Below are 16,537 nucleotides of genomic sequence, written 5' to 3'. Positions count from 1 at the left end.
TGAGAGATGCACAATGTTCAACCTCTGTAATGTGTAAAGGACATTCTGAGGATGATTAATATGTAAAGCAATCGTAGGATATTAACTTTTAAGTTCCCTAAATTCCAAAGTCGAAAATTGGTAAATTAGACTATTTAAAGAGGCATTCTTGCCATTAGAGTAACTTTTACAGTGTCTTAGGCTTTAGTAAATACATACATTTAGGTATCATACAAGTTTGCCAGTTATTCTTATTTGGGGTTGCTATGCTGCCTCAGTGAGCCAATGTGACTGGTGCACGGGTTTTGTTTAATATCAGGATTGAAGGTTCTAGCTTTGGCAGGGCCTATTTGGACATTCATGTTTAGGATTGCTAAAATGAGTATCATTGCAGAGGGTGGTAACAAGCAGTTGTTTTTAAGATGGTATGTTGTGTTGTTGTGCTCAGCAAATTCTTCACAGTGAATGTTTTAAAATTCTAAGAATAAAAGACTTTTAGCCCTTAAAAGAAGTCATTTATAAACATGTGTTTTTCAATAGGGTTGATTATAGGAGGGTTAAAAAGAGTTGGACAGTTTTTGCCTTTGTCAGCTCGAGAGACGAATAGGAGGGTGGTCAAGGAACGCACGGAGTATGTCAGGCAGAGTTTTGACCTGAAGGTCAGTGAGGTGGGGGTTTAGGAGGAAGTGAAAACAGATGTTCTGCTGGCGCCTCTCTGGCCTCAGGGCCTGCTGGCGCAGGGGATGTAGAGTGTCTGTGAATGAGTTCTGCTTTTGGGAAGTTGGAATTAGTATGTTTTTGGAAGATGGTTAATTACATTTGGTATTTGTGTATGTTATGTGCAGTCAGCAGTATGTTGAAAAGAGATGGGTTTTTATTATGACTTCTTTGCAAGGAAATGTTCGTGTGTTTTTTTTCTCATGATTTTGCATTTTCCCCTTTATGAATCGTTCCTGCTGGTGTGTGTCAGAAGCGACACTGTAAGTTTTATTTGACAGTTCAATCTCCAGTGCTGGTGATCTCCTGTCAAAAGGGTGGGAGTAAGTGAAAGTATAATTTTGAGATTAAATGAAAGTATAATTTTGGTGCAATTTTGATTTTGATTCTAAACCTGACAAATTAAGCAGGCCTGCATTTCTGGGTTTTGGGCTGCATGAATACATGCGTCACTGCTTCTTTACATGTGCTATTGTAATTTGTCCATGCCTTTTTGTGCTTGCTATACTGCATGTATATTTGATGGCTTGGTATATGTTGGTTGTGTTTTATGTTAATGCTTAAGAAATTATTACAAGTTTGCCTGTGTTGTAAGGAGGCATGTATGACGATATGTGTCACTTTACAATAGTTAGGTAAAATTTGTGTTGATACTAAATTTCACAGACATGATGTTTGCATGCTGTGGACACGAATAGACAACACCTCACCGGTGTATGTCAAAATTTGGCCATAATAATATTGAAGTAAAATAAAAGAGATATACAGGAGTCACAATACTGCCCTCTCCCTCATGGACCAGGTAGTTCTAGATTTATGTATCCTTGATTGGACCTAAGGATGAAATTATAGATTTGTGGCTCTTGTTAAAGGTGACCTAAACTTTTCATTTTTTTTTCCCTGCAGAAGGAACTGGACCATTAACTGACATTACTGTATATGGTGTAAGGGCCAGTGGTAGAGTCCAAATTTCTGCACTATTTGTGATTTTTGTGTCCATGCTTTTGGTATTATGTCACAAACTTGACTATCACTCAAGAATTTTTGTTCTTCCTATAGATTTTTCTTTTGTTGCTTCTCCCCTGACCGATGTTGCATCATGCTTAGTTATTGGGGATTTTAGTTCTGTCCTACTTCCATTTCCCTTTTTCATATTCCTTTCACCAGTCAGCCCATTTATTATTATGGGTGTATTGTTTATGTGCACACTTCTAGATTGAAGTGATGTATTAGGGTCCCCCATGTTATGTAAAATGTTTTTTTCAGACTGACTATCGGGGTAGTGACAGGCTGGTTAACTGACCCAATGTTATAGTAAGACACGTTTTCCATCTCAATAGGAGATATCTTAAGTTTACCTTTTGAACACGACAAATTTTCAATGTCTATTTTAATTTTTCAGTTCCCTTGTGTTCCTGCTGCTTTAATTTTTGGTGGGATCAGACGTGTTCTAATCATGCAAATACCAGGACTTTCTAGTGTTTGTCCTTTGTCTGCACATTTGATCATTAGCCTTTGTATTGCATAGTGCACTTAATGCACATTTTTAAAGGGACTTTTCTTCATGTTCTTGATGATCTGTATTATGTCATTTCTCTATTTTTAGATGTTTTAGATAAGGAATTTAGGAACACCTAGGCTTAATAATTGAGGTAAATATGTATTTGCACCATTACACAATGCCACCATATGTAAAAACATTCATTTAGATAGAATTTTCGTGTAGTTATTTACCCTTAGGTGATGAAGGATATGCTCTCACAGGGAAACCCAATTGAAAAGCCTAGAGACACCGTTTTGCCTACTGCCTTTATGTTTGAATTGCTTTTTGAAAATGACAGTGTATTCTAGACCAACATTGTCCCATGGCGTGTGGCCACTCCCTTGCAGATTGCAGGCCACTTGCTTTCAGTCCCCTTGTCAAAACCCATGAACTGTTTTTGTACTTGATTTCAAGGAAACTAACAATTGTGTTACATTTCCTATATCACTAGGTTCTGCGGGATCTTCCAGAGTCAAAGGAAGAGTGATACCCTGCAGACCTCTGATCGAGACTAAGCCCACTCTCCATCAGTGACAGATGAAAGACAGACTTCTTGGCTCTATAATTCCTGCAACCAGAAAGTAGTGTGACAGCAATCATCAGCGTGACAGCGATCATCAGCGTGCCCCCAATGGTACCTCCCAAGCAAGCCATTTGTTTCATCAGAAGGCGTTGTAAAAAGAAAAGAAAAGAGGAGCTGGTTTCAAAGATGCGAAGGATCCCTGTTGTTGATGGCAGGGCTGTCATCCAGTTTGTTCAGTTTGTTCAACTGTCATGTGCTTGAACCTCTGACAGCGCGCGGTCCCCTGATCCCCTTGGCCTGAGTTTTTGGCCCCCCACACACCTCTTTTCCCTTTGCTCCAGTGGAAAGGCAGTGCACCCAAGGATCCACGTTTGGAAAAAGGCACTACATTCTGGTGCCCATGAGAGAGCAGCTTGAGCGTCCTCTGACACTGAATGATGAGTGTTGGAGTCTGGAAGTGCTGCTGATCTTGAGATGTTGTTTCTCAGTAGTGCTTGGATCTGCACGAGATGTTTTGTGCCCACGATCAATGAAGCGCACATCATTTGTAGTGTCTGCCACAAAGAAGAGACACTGGTGCACTGCCTCGAGACATTGAGACTTTGTGAATGAGCTATGAGTGTTTGCCAGGAGGGCACTTCAACGGATACTGAGTAACATCATTTTCATGAAAAGCCTGAAATAAGAGGCCCAACGCGAAGAAGACACTGGAAGCGGATTTGATGGACAAACAAAGCCTGCCAGGAGAGGCTTTGACGGACTCTGGGTATTTTCTGTGAGCTTGTATAGAATTGGAGTTTGGAAACAAATTTTTGCTGCTTTGCTGGCATTGTTTTAAAGTAGTATTCTGTTTAGAAAAAGCAGAATGAAGTCAATTTTCTGCGAAAAAGTATCCCCTTTTCACCTCAGAGCATTAATGAGGGTCACCACTGTTTCACTTGAACATATAATGAATTACAGAAATGCATAGGAAGACCTAAAACGTACTAGATAATTTTAGGATTTACTTTTGCTTAGGGTTGTGGAAAATTATGATTCATTTGTAATAGCGGTCACTACTTTGTCTATATGTTCTTAATGACGTGTTTTCTAGTGTTTTTTTAAACATGGCATTGTCTTTATGGGTGGGTTTGTTTTTGCTGCCCAATTGACATCTGTACCCACCTCCCAAACCTATGTCTCTTCCTACTTCCACTTCTTTGCATCCTGTCCAGATTTTACCCGAACACGGATAGTTAGGAGATCAGAGTTTACTGATAATTCCTTTTGTACAGTTTCTGCATCAACACCAGTTAGTAGTTGAACATCACTGATTGTTAGGCGTGTGGTCTTGTACCACATACTACAGATAGAGGCATTCCCTATTTTGGTCCTGCCATATGTGGCCTTTGTGCTACTGCGTGTGTAGGGAGACCTGTCCCGAGAGAGTCGCTAGGTAATAGGATTATGCTTCAGTAACATCTTGAGGATTTTTATAAAATATAGATCTGGACTCAGACTAGCGTGAGTATAGGTTATTGCCTATGTAAGGGCAAAAGGTGCGTCTGTGGTACTGAAAATTCTGGACTCGTGTAATAAACTTTGTCAAAGCATGACGATTTTTATATCAAAAGACCGAGAATGGCTAGTACACTATGTACAAGCATTTTCGTTATATTCCAGTAACAATTTCACCTCGAAATCGTCATTTTCGTTCTGAAACCCTTGGCAGCCATTTTGTGTGTTGCCCTTTACATAGGCTGTAACACAGCTAAATTCGATTCCAAAAGGCCATGTACACCTTGATTGACTTTTCCCTGACCTGAGCATGTTGGAACCATTGCCCCAGGCCGGACCTGTTTGGTCAGTTCCCCTCCCAGTGGCCGAGCAAGATAGCATCATGCCATAAACCTTTTCATCGCACACACACCCTGCCTTATCTTACTTCTATCTGTTCCTGCTCCTGCCTCCACGAGCTATTTATGACATGGGCTGTGATCCTACTGTTTTGGGGTTAGCCGGCCTTGTCAGCTAAAGAATGTATTCATTATGTGGACATTGTTTATGGCCAGGACTTATCTTGAAAGTGGGTTTTGCATCTGTGTGCACGTTCTGGGAATGTACTTCAAATATGTGCCCAGGGCATAATAATTTGTATAAAGGGTCTGTGCTCAGACCATTCAGCAGGCTATCTCATTCAGTTGCTTTAGGCATGGCTGGGCGACGTAGCCTCACAATTAATTGTAATAAAGATGTCTTTTCATATTTCAGATTCTCTGTTGATTTCTTTGCTGCTTTTGAATGGACTACTTATTGGTAAGACCCCTGAGAAGGAGATTGGGGATTCCTAATACGTCAGGAGGGGCAGCACAGATGGGGTTCGCCCCAGTGCTGCTTGGCTCATTAGGCGGGCACGTGGCAAGTATGCTGCCTGCCCTTGGATCGCCCGTAAGATAACCCACCATATTACATAACGTTGTCTGTAATAAACCTGCAGCAGTTTTTCCCAACAACAATTTGTGTGGTGTGTATTTATTCGCATGCATGCTAGGTGCTTGGGGGTGGGGAGTGTCGCCATGATGGTACTACTGGTGTTACAGCCGGAACTGACCACTTTGGAACTCGTGAATCACTGAATCTCCTCGTGCTTATAAACAATGCATGTGACCTTGTGTAATGTAACCAGTGATCACGTAGAGCGCCTCCAATACCTTTAGGTGGAGTTCATGCTATATTAAAAAAAATAAAAAACTGCAGCAGAGTGTGCTAAGAAGTAAAAACAAATCTGTAACACCAGAAAAGCCAAATACATGCCCTTATACTGGCTGATTTGTAGAGTGAAACCAGAAACCTGGAGCAATCGCGGCGTCCCTGCTTAAATCGTGTGATCCTAAGCAAATGTTGTATTTCACCAAAACTCATTTTCCTGTATTATCATGTATAAAAGCACCTTTGAATATGTGAGTTCAGACTACCAGTTGTACAGAATGATCACTGTTAATGAGTACTTCTGAGTGCCCTGCTGTAGTGTGCCCTATGATAGTAAACGTTTCCAGTTAACGAAATACACCTTTTGAACTTCGACAAGACATTATAATTAATTTAGACATTATCATAATTTACGTGGCGTGTCCTGTGATTTACATAAGGCGTATGACCAGGCCTTGGCTCGTGCACATGCTGTGAGATCAGAGCCTGACCTTTGGCTCGGCTCCGCCTCGGCTCTCCATGTTGTTGTGTTGGCTCGGCTCCGCCCCGGCTCTTGATATTGTGTTGGCTTGCCCGCCTCTACGTGGGCAAAACAGCCTCCGCCCACGACCACCCAGGATGAGATCGGAGGTTCGAGGGATCGAGGGAGTTCCCTGGATTCACGCCTTCCGCGTGACAACCATTAACCTTTCCACCCCCAAGCCTGTGTGCTAACTGGTACCCAACAGGGGGCGGGCATACCCTCAAAAAAGGAGCCTGGAAACATCCGAGCCCCGCAGGGACCATCAAACAGTCGTTATCTGTCCAACCCTCTGGTCGTGGTAAGAGCCCCGCCCTTCAGGTGAATGTCACTGAGTGACCCCCTGTGCGCACGGAGAACATTAACTGGACAGCCTCGTCCCCTCCACTCCGGCAGGGGAACAGGCTGATGAACAGCAGGCACCAAGTACCCACCCCAACTCTACACTCAGCAAGACCCCGGCACAGGGAAGGCTAGGCCATGGATGCTCCCTCTGGGGTTCCTACGACAGACAGACAGACGGACCAGGCAAGTGATTAGGAATACCGACAGCGGGCAGGTGGACAGACGGGTGGAGGACCCTCCTGGTATTACAGGAACGCGTAGCGAGGGCAGACAGGCAGGTGGTATAAGCAGGCAGGCCGCCCGTTGTTACAGATGCATACATAAGGGTGACAAGAGAGTGGCTGTGGGAGGGGCGTGGCTACGGCACCATGCAAGTTGGAGGGGGCGTGGCTACGGCACCACGCAAGATGGCCGTGTAGTGGTGTTTCTCCTCCTCACCGGACCTCCTCTTCGTGGTTTCTGGCGGCTCCATAACGTCTCCGTGAGTCTATACGCCGCGAAACATCTTCGGAATGTGAGCTGCTTCTAACGCGCTCATTTAATTTCATTTCTGTCAGCGCGTTATTTATGGCCAGTGCTCTCTGTCATTGGAACCTCTCACAGCCGCCATTTCACGGCGTGCTCTTCACTCACGGAACGAGCGCTTCATTTCAAACTCGCAGTAAGCCTTTTGGTTATGTTTTACTCCATTACAATGCGAGCCTCAGTTGTGGACTGCTCTCGTTTTAAATGCTAAGCACTCCTTTACTTCATTTCCAATTGAGCAATTTTCCTCAGGAAATAATGAAGTCTATAATGTCAGCATTATTTATGGCTGTGCCTTTGCCCTCTCGCTTAATGATACCAGCATGTGAATTCTTGCTGCACCGTCCCCAGTAAATGAATGGCTGTAAATCTCAGGTTATTGCTGGCTGCTGTTGCTTTATTTCCTCCATCTGCCTTATACATCCTGTGTGAGCTTCAGAACAGCGTTTTCACATCTCCTCATGCTGCAGCTTTCTAATACCTATCTACTTCCTCTAATGCAGTATATTAAAATAATCTTCTGTCAGCGCATTATCAAGTTGTTACCAGTGATGACTCTCTTTCAGCTTGTCACTTCAGCTTTTTAATGAAGTTTTCACCTCACAGTGCGAGCCTCTCTACAGACTCATTCGCCTCTTCTTGCTAACTTCCTCCGTGGCTCTCATACTTTGTCAACTACTGTCCTCTTCTCGTAATCTACTCAGGAGGTGGACATGTTGTTTTTCATTGGCTTCTAACTTCTAATGCTCCAAGACTCTTGCTTCATTTTCATCCTCAGGTGCAAGTGACTATTTCATAACAATTACAGTGTATTGTACATGCAATTATCATTCTGAGATGTGTGTTCCTCTCTCCATCGTCAACAACAATTCCTCTGTGTAAATTGGATTTACTAGCCAATGGAACTTACAGGGAAGCTGTATCTCTTTATCTTGCAGTAATTCTCTAGCTGAGCAGCCACTCCGATAATCATTTGTGTATGGGCAAATTGCGACAGCCAAAGTTTATTTTTGTCCCCTCTAAATCTCATTGTGAGTCCTCCATTTTAACTTCTTCTGGTGTCTCTGCAACGGGGGATCAAATGGCCAGTCTTCCCTCGCATCGTTCTTCTTCATCCCAGTCTACATCAAATAAATCTTCTCCTCCAACTACTTCTTCTAAACGTCTAAAACAAGACCCTCCCTCACCGGATAAACCTACTTCTCCAATCTCAATGGAATTACTTTTAGAGGAGATTCGTGCCCTTCGGCCCTTTGTTGAAGAAACTAACAAAGACATGCAAATTTTGATAGAGAACTGGACATCGATGGATACCAGAATTTCTTCTGTTGAACAACAGGTTGCGGTAGTACAATCTAACTCTCAACGCATCGCTTCTTTGGAAAAGTCAGTTCTTGCTCTCCAGCAGCACACCGAGGACTTGGAAAATAGGAATAGAAGAAACAATCTTCGCATTTATGGTCTACCAGAATCTCTGGAAGGTGATGACCCTGTCACTTTCTTTACTTCCTTCATTCCTAAACTATTAGATATGCCTCCAAGCTCTTCTATTAGCATTCAGAGAGGTCATCGGTGGGAGAGGTGTGGCGCCGCGGCCAGGGCGACTGACGCTGGAATCTGGGGATCAGGGTTCGATCCCCGGCTCCGGCGGCAGGTTAGCCCAGCACCATGCGACTCTGGGCAATAGCTTGCTTAATCTTCCCCACGGCCCCCCAGCGCCTAGAGACCCTAACGGGTGATTGTGCGCTATACAAATGTGGATTATTATTATTATTATTATAGACTGGGTCCACGCTCCTCTGAGTCCCCGAAGCCAAGAGGGGTTATTATTCTCTTTTTGAAATTCACGGATCTCCTTTCAGTTCTTTCTGCAGCCAGATCCAAATGCCAAAATTCGTGGATGGGTTAGAGAGTGTTCTTATCTCAAGATGTCTCCAATGCTACGGCTTTCAGAAGAAAGGAGTTTCTGAATCTTCGTGCACCTCTACGATCTCTCGGTGCTCGATCTGGGTTGTTTCATCCTTGTATTTTCAAAGTTACTTACCAAAACAAGACTTGGACCTTTTAAGATCCTGGAGAACTCAAAAACGTTCTTCTTCTTCACACCGGTGGCGCCATGGATACTTCGAATTCTTCTAGTGGCTGATTATTTCATTTTATTTTTTTGCTTTATCCATGTTTGATTCCTCCTCACAATATGCTTGCTGTTGTTCCATTTTCAATTTCTCCTTCTTGATCTTTCTAGTCATTCTTATCTCCTTTCTTACAGCATATGTTCTTTATTTAATTATCTTGTTTGTTATATAGAGTATTTTGTCTTGTATGCCGCAAATGTCACTTCCCAATTGTTATTTGTCTTTTTCTCTCCAAATATAGGTTCCTGATGGTCCTTCCTGAGTCCGTATATGTGGCATTTTCATTTCCTTTGTCCTGGTATGGCTTGGATATCCACCCCTCGCCTGGTTCGTCTTGTTGAGTGTCGCCATTTCCCCACCTTCCTTGTATTTGTCCCCTCAGGTATGTTAATTTCAGTCATCCTTTGGATATGTACTATCTCTTTTTCTGCTTTTTTCTTTCCGTCCTTTCTTCCCTTTTCCTTCCCTTTTTTCCTGTTTCTTGGTTTTTAGGTTTTGCCTCGCCAAAAAGATGCGCTCTGCGCATCTTTTTCGCGCAGGCGAAAACCTGATGAGAACTGTAGTGTGCTTTGGGTCGGCCCTCGTCATTCATTGGCTGGCTCCGTAAATGGAGCCTAGCCATTGGATGAGGGGCCTGTCCGTCAATGCCGGACCAGACACGGGGGCGTTCCTGACATTCTTTGGCTTTTGCCGACGTCACGCGACGCCGGGAACGCCCCCGAGTCTGGTCCGGCATTGCCGGCACTTCTGCGTCTCTCCTCCCCCGTTTCCCGACCCGTGACTGGCCGGCCGGCCAATCCTAGCGCGGCCGGCCGGAAGTGCCCGCCCCCCGCAGCCCGGGGGAAGAAGGAAGACGGCAAGAAGTATGGCGGCGCCCGCGGGGCTCCCGTGGCCTGGAGGGAACCCCGGGAGATGCGGAGGACGTTGCCGGTCTCCCATGCCGAAGAGGGAGACCGGAGAAGTGCCAGAGAGATTGTCGACGTTGCCGGTCTCCCATGCCGAAGAGGGAGACCGGAGAAGTGCCGCCGTCGCAAGGTGCAGGTGAGTCGATTTTTTTTTTTTTTTTTTCCCTCCTCTCTTCCCCTGCCTTCCTGCCCCAACCTCTCTCCCCCTGTCTCCTACCTTCACTCGTCGCTCGTCATGTCCTCCCGCAGACCTGACCCCGGCGGCCGTACTTCGGTTTAAGCAGGCTGACTTTAGAGAGCGTTGATTGTCATTGAGCAAGGAGGGGCAGAGGTAAAAGTGAAACTCTATGCTTGCGAGTTGGAGCTTCTGCTTTAAAGTTTTGCAAAGCATGTGCTGGAGTTAATGGAAGCACCCTTTGCATGTTTAGAATGGACATTCCGTCTGTGAAGATTCCTCGTGCTCTTGCTCTCAACAAATCCTTAAGAATTTCTATTCCGGTAGAACCCGCATCAAAAGAACATTATCAATGACATACTTTGTATTTTATTTTCTTTTGGTCGCCCAATTACTTTCATTCATTTCCACGACAACACTTTACAAGTGTTTTGCGGGTTACACTCATCCTCTGGTCTTATGTCTCTGTGTGTCCGTTCTATGAATGGTGAGTTGTATGGAAAACGTTGTCAGGACCTGATCACATTATGCAGAGGCAGGCCTTGAAAATTTTCCTTGTCATTGGCAACCAGAATGAAGTCAATGTTGAAACGCTTGCCGTCGTCTTTACTTCACTCAGTTGTCAGTAACTGTGTCCCTTTGAACCTATAGAAACGCTGCATCCTTGAGAGCAATATTGTTAAAGACCTTCTCCAGACCGTTTGTAGGTGAGTTCATTTAAAGTGCTTGTAAGGAAGTAAATCAGATGTGGACAAACTTCAAGGAAATAAACTGCCAATAAAAGCTTTGGTGTTTTAATTTAGTAATCCGTATTGTTATTTAGTCCACATTTTCCAGTATGATATTGCCATTATCAAACTTTGTATTTATTACATTTAAGACTACCGATGTATAACTTGCCTCTGACATATGTTGGGTAGGGGAGCAGTTAGTTACAACTCTGCTAAGTGGTCCCAAGTCAAGTATGTTACACTCAGAACTGGTTTATAAACCAACATCATTTAACATGTCTTGACTTCAAAGCCTATATTTCTGTCAACAGGCATTGACAAAGCCCGTAGGTCTTGCTTGTGAAATCTGTTGGACTTTGCCAATGGTTTTTTCTCTCTCCCAGATGGATCCGCGATGGCGAGCGCATCCTTGATGGTTATCTTTGAATTAATTTTCTTATGCTTTAAGAAACTCAAAAATGTCCACCACAGATTGGCTGATCCAAAGCGACCATCTGTGCCATTTTAATATGTCTGCTACTGATGGTGCAGGAGGTAGCACTCAAAGCTCGAGGGTGCTGGTGCAATTGGCCACAGGTAAAGGGGGTTCTAATAAATAAAGGGATTGGGAGGACTGAAAAGGTTTATTAAAGCGAAGGGCTGGGGAACTAGGGGCAGTAGGGAAGCACAATAGTTCCTGATATGCACTTCAGTCTGATGTCGGCAGTGGAAGGATACCTTCCATCCAATCTAAACCCTGTGACTCTGAAATGCTTATTTGCAGGACAAACATATGACTAGTGAGGAAAGCCTTGGGAATCAGAAGCACGAAAGGGAGATGACCACACAGCTCCACCGATGCAGCCACCACACAGCTCCACCGACACAGCTCCACCGATGCTCCCACCACCCAGCTCCACCGATGCACCCACCACACAGCTCCACCGATGCAGCCACCACACAGCTCCACCGACACAGCTCCACCGATGCACCCACCACCCAGCTCCACCGATGCACCCACCACACAGCTCCACCGACACAGTTCCACCGATGCACCCACCACACAGCTCCACCGATGCACCCACCACACAGCTCCACCGATGCACCCACCACACAGCTCCACCGACACAGCTCCACCGATGCACCCACCACTCAGCTCCACCGATGCACCCACTGCTTGTGCCTCCGTGTGCCCCTGTTGCCTGCTTGTGCTGTGTGGGTGTGTGTGGAGGGCTCTGTGTAGCTGTGTGTGTGGGAAGCTTTGTGTGGCTGTGTGTGTGGGAAGCTTTGTGTGGCTGTGTGTGTGGGGGGCTGTGTGGGTGTGTGTGGGGGGGCTCTGTATGGGTGTGTGTGTGGGGGGGCTCTGTGTGTGTTTGTGTGTGTCATTTGCGAGAGATAAAGCTAGTGGCATTGTAAATGGCAATGCCATTTATTTATGTTAAAAAAACATAAATAAATATAATGTCAAGAGCAATGCCAATAGCTCTAACTTTAACAAAGGCAAAACCATTGCATTGTAAATGCTTGTTACTCTTTATTCTCACCTTTTTTGTCTCTTTTGTCTAACGGTTATTTCATGTTTGCATGCATCTTTGTACTTTTTGATGTTTTTATTCCTACTTTACCTGCATTTTGCTCTTTGGCATTCTGTTGTTTATATATCCTTTTGCAAATTTTGATGTTATCATATTTATCCTGTTTACAAATTTAGAGTTATTTCATGGAATGTAAAAGGTTTTATTAACCCCATTAAGCGGCAGAGAGTACTTTCTCATTTGTCCTCCTATACCCCTGATATTGTTCTTTTACAGGAGACTCACCGTGACGAACTTGAATCCCTTAAGTTAAAAAGGAGCTGGGTGGGTACAGTTTTATTTTCTCCCTCTCCCAATAAGAAAAATTGAGTTGCTATTTTAGTTCATAAAAAGTTAAAATGTAAAGTGTTATTAGAGGAAAAAGATTGGAAAGGGAGATGGATTTTGCTTAAATTGCTAATTAATTCTATTTCCATGACTGTTTTTAATATTTATGGTCCTACTCAACCTGATTGTTTGTTTTGGCCTTTAATCACAAGCAAATGTATTCAACACAAAGATGACCTTTTTCTTTTAGGTGGAGATTGTAATCAGGTTATTGATCCATTTCTCGACCGTAAATCCACTGCACGTTTCATTCCCCACAAACCTCATAAGCAGTTTTTGAACACTATTCTTCAAACAAATCTCTCCGACTCTTGGAGACTCATGCATCCAGACACTCTAGACTCTTCCTTTTTCTCACACCCTCATGCCTCTTCTTTTAGGTTAGATTATATATTTCTCTCTTAATCTCTCACTCAGAATCTCTTATCTTCCTCTATTGAGCTTATTGTTATTTCAGATCATGCTCCGGTTATAACGGATATTGATCTACTCGTCCCAAGTCCTCTCGATGGTGCTTCAACTCTGCTCTTCTTACTGACCCTAATTTTTCTTCTTCTTTTCGTACTTTTACTGTTGACTTCTTTCAAACTAATTCTACTACTGACACTCCTCATATTCTATGGGACTCTTTTAAAGCTACGGCAAGAGGATTTATTATTGATTTTGTTTCTAGAAAAAATAAAAGATTTCTCCTAAAACGTAAGTCCTCTCTTGCATATATTAAAAAATTAGACCATCAATTTTACACCTCTTCTGATAAGTGTATGTCCCCTGAACTTCTACGTGCAAAGATCTCCTTTAATAAAATTACTACGGACAACGCCTCCTCAATTCTTCTCCGTAGCAGTGCTCGTTATTACGGAGGCCGTAACAAAACTGGAAAGCTTTTAGCTAACTATCTCAAATCTCGTAAGGAACGTATCTCCATTGAATCTATTTTTTCCTCTGACAATGTTCTTCTCCACACTAATGAGCAAATTCTTGAACAATTCCAACTATTTTATCAACAACTTTATACTCCAGAATCCCCTCCTACTTCTTCTATGCTCCGTTCTTACTTTGGTAAATTACCTAAACCTTCTACGTCTCACCTTAATTTTTCATCCCTTGACCTTGACCTCTCCCTTCGCGAACTTTCTACGGCTCTATCTTCTCTTACTAAAGGTAAAACTCCTGGTCCCGATGGCTTTCCAGTGGAGTTTTATTTGTATTTTCCTGACCTTTTATTACCCAAACTTTTATTACTTTTTCAATCCTTTTCTTCTTCTGGTATAGCTGCAGGTACCTTTCAAGATGCCACCATTTGTCTCATACCTAAAGATGGTCGTGATCCTAAATTCTGTAAAAAATTATCGTCCTATTTCGTTAGTTAATGTTGATTATAAGCTTTTTGTCAAATTACTTGCTTTGCGTTTGGATTCCCTTATGCCACATCTTATTGGTAAAGAACAATGCGGTTTTATTAAAGGGAGGCTTACTTTTGATAACTCTCGTCTCTTTCTGAATGTTTTAAACACAGCCCCTTCTTTCTCACAGCCTTTAGCTGCTATTTCTGTCGATGCAGAAAAAGCTTTTGACAGAGTAGACTGGTCCTTTTTATTTGCTTCCCTTAAATGGCATGGCTTTGGTTCCAAATTTATTTCTCTCATTTCCTCATTATATTCTTCCCCCAAAGCTTCTGTTCTTGTGAATGGTCATCTGTCTTCTTCTTTCACTCTTCAAAGAGGAGTCCGTCAGGGTTGCCCTTTTTCTCCACTTCTTTTTGTTTTGGCCCTTGAACCCTTTTTGTCCTCCATTCGCCAGAATACTTCCATTTCCGGTTTTCCCTATGGTGAGCATCAATTAAAAATGTCTGCATATGCTGATGACATCCTTTTATTTATTTCAAATCCTCAATCGTCTATCCCTCCTTTATTGTCCGAATTTGAAGCGTTGTCTCTTGTACCTGGCTAAAAGATCAACTCAGATAAAACAGAAATTCTTCCTTTGACTAAGTTTTGCCTCCCTCATTTCATTTCTTCCACTGGTTTTACTTGGAATAGTACTAAGATTAAATATCTTGGGATTTGGTTTTCTAATTCTATTTCTTCCTCTGTTAAGCTAAATATGTCTGCTGTCCTTACCCGAATTGATCAGTTATTTTCTTCTTGGAATCCCCTGTTTCTTTCTTGGTGGGGTCGTCTGATTGCTCCTATTCTTATCTATACTCTCTCCATGCTGCCTGTACATATCCCTACTCTCTATTTCAAACGTCTTGATTCTTCTATCTCTAAATTTCTTTGGAAAAATAAAAAGTCTAGAATTTCTCTGCTGTCTCTTCGCAGACCTAAGTCAAATGGTGGTGTTAATTTCCCAGATTTTCGTCTATACCATAAATCCTTTTCTTTTCGACAAGCCTCACGTTTGCTCTCCTTGGACTCTCATCCACTCTCTCCTCTTTGGTTTTTTATTGAGCGTTCCTTTCTATCGCCATTTTCCTTTGATAAATTCATACGTTTCTCATCTAAATCTCCTTACGATTCCTTTCCTTTGTTTAAAAATACTTCCTTTCTTCTTAAACCTCTCTTCTCTCCTGTATCTATGTCGCCTGAATCCTTTCTACACTTACCCCTGTGGAATAATTCCCTTCTTCTTATAAATAATAGACCTATCAGCTGGACTTCGTGGAGACTTAAGGGTATTATCTGGATCCGTCAGCTCTTTGATGGTGTTATGCCTTGTTCTTTCCCGCAGTTTCAACTTCAATTTCACTGTCCTCGTTCTTTCCTGCAGAAATACACTCTTCTTATGGAACTTATTCTTAATCGTTGATTATTCTCTTCCTTCATCAACGTCCATTGCTTCCCCTTCTCACCTTTTGACACTGCTCCGTACTCTTCCTAAGGCGTCTCTTATTTATAGATTCTTTTCTTCCCCTAATCCGGAACGTCTCAAATCCAAAGTGGAACTTTCCTGGGAGTCTGATTTGGGATGTACTTGGCCCATTTCCCTCTGGGATAAAATCTGGTCCAAATCCTTGAAACTTTCTCGTTCTGCTTCCCTCACTCAATCTCTCTTTTTTCTTTATCACAGACTCTATCTTTCTCCTCTTTTCCTTTCTCGCTTCTCAGCTTCCTCTGACTCTAACTGTTGGACTTGTAAATCACCTAGAGCTGATCTTCTACATATGTTCTTTTTCTGTCCTATAGTTTCCACTTTTTGGAAACAGGTTTGGTCTTACATTTCCTGTATTTTCTCTCTTTCTGTTCCATACTCACTCCCTCTTCTTTTTCTTGCCAGTCTCTCAGATACGCTAACTTTACCCTCATACTCCCAGGGTCTCTTCGACCTTATGCTTGCACTTGCCTTTCAACATATTTCCTCTAACTGGAAATCTCTTACACGTGTTTCCATACACAATTGGTGGAACTCTTTATGTCATTTCCATAGACTTGATGTCTATTTCGCTTCCTCCTGTAAACCACCTCGTAATGTTGACCTCTACTGGTTGCCTCTTACTGCATACCTAGATCATTTAGCTCATCGGAAAACGTTTCCTGTCAACTCCGAATAGTTTAAACCCCCTTGAATGATTTTACTCTCTCCTCCTTGTATATTTCCATAAGGTTTTATTGCCCTTATTGTGGTAATGTTTTTGCATTTTCTATATAACTTCTGATATTTGCTTCGGTGTTTTGTTTTTTTTGCCTTAGCCGTTATTCCTTATAGTAGTATTTTTGGTTTTATTTTATTTTATTCCCCCTTTCCTTCCCCTCCTCCCCCCCTTTTTCCTTCTCAAAATACCATAAAATACTTTTAGTTCTCTAGCTTGTCATTAGGATTGTTGTATTTTTTATTTGAATTGTATGTG

Source organism: Lissotriton helveticus, chromosome 10 (assembly GCF_964261635.1).
Source record: "Lissotriton helveticus chromosome 10, aLisHel1.1, whole genome shotgun sequence".
Taxonomy (NCBI): Eukaryota; Metazoa; Chordata; class Amphibia; order Caudata; family Salamandridae; genus Lissotriton; species Lissotriton helveticus.
Note: the sequence above shows the minus strand (reverse complement) of the source record.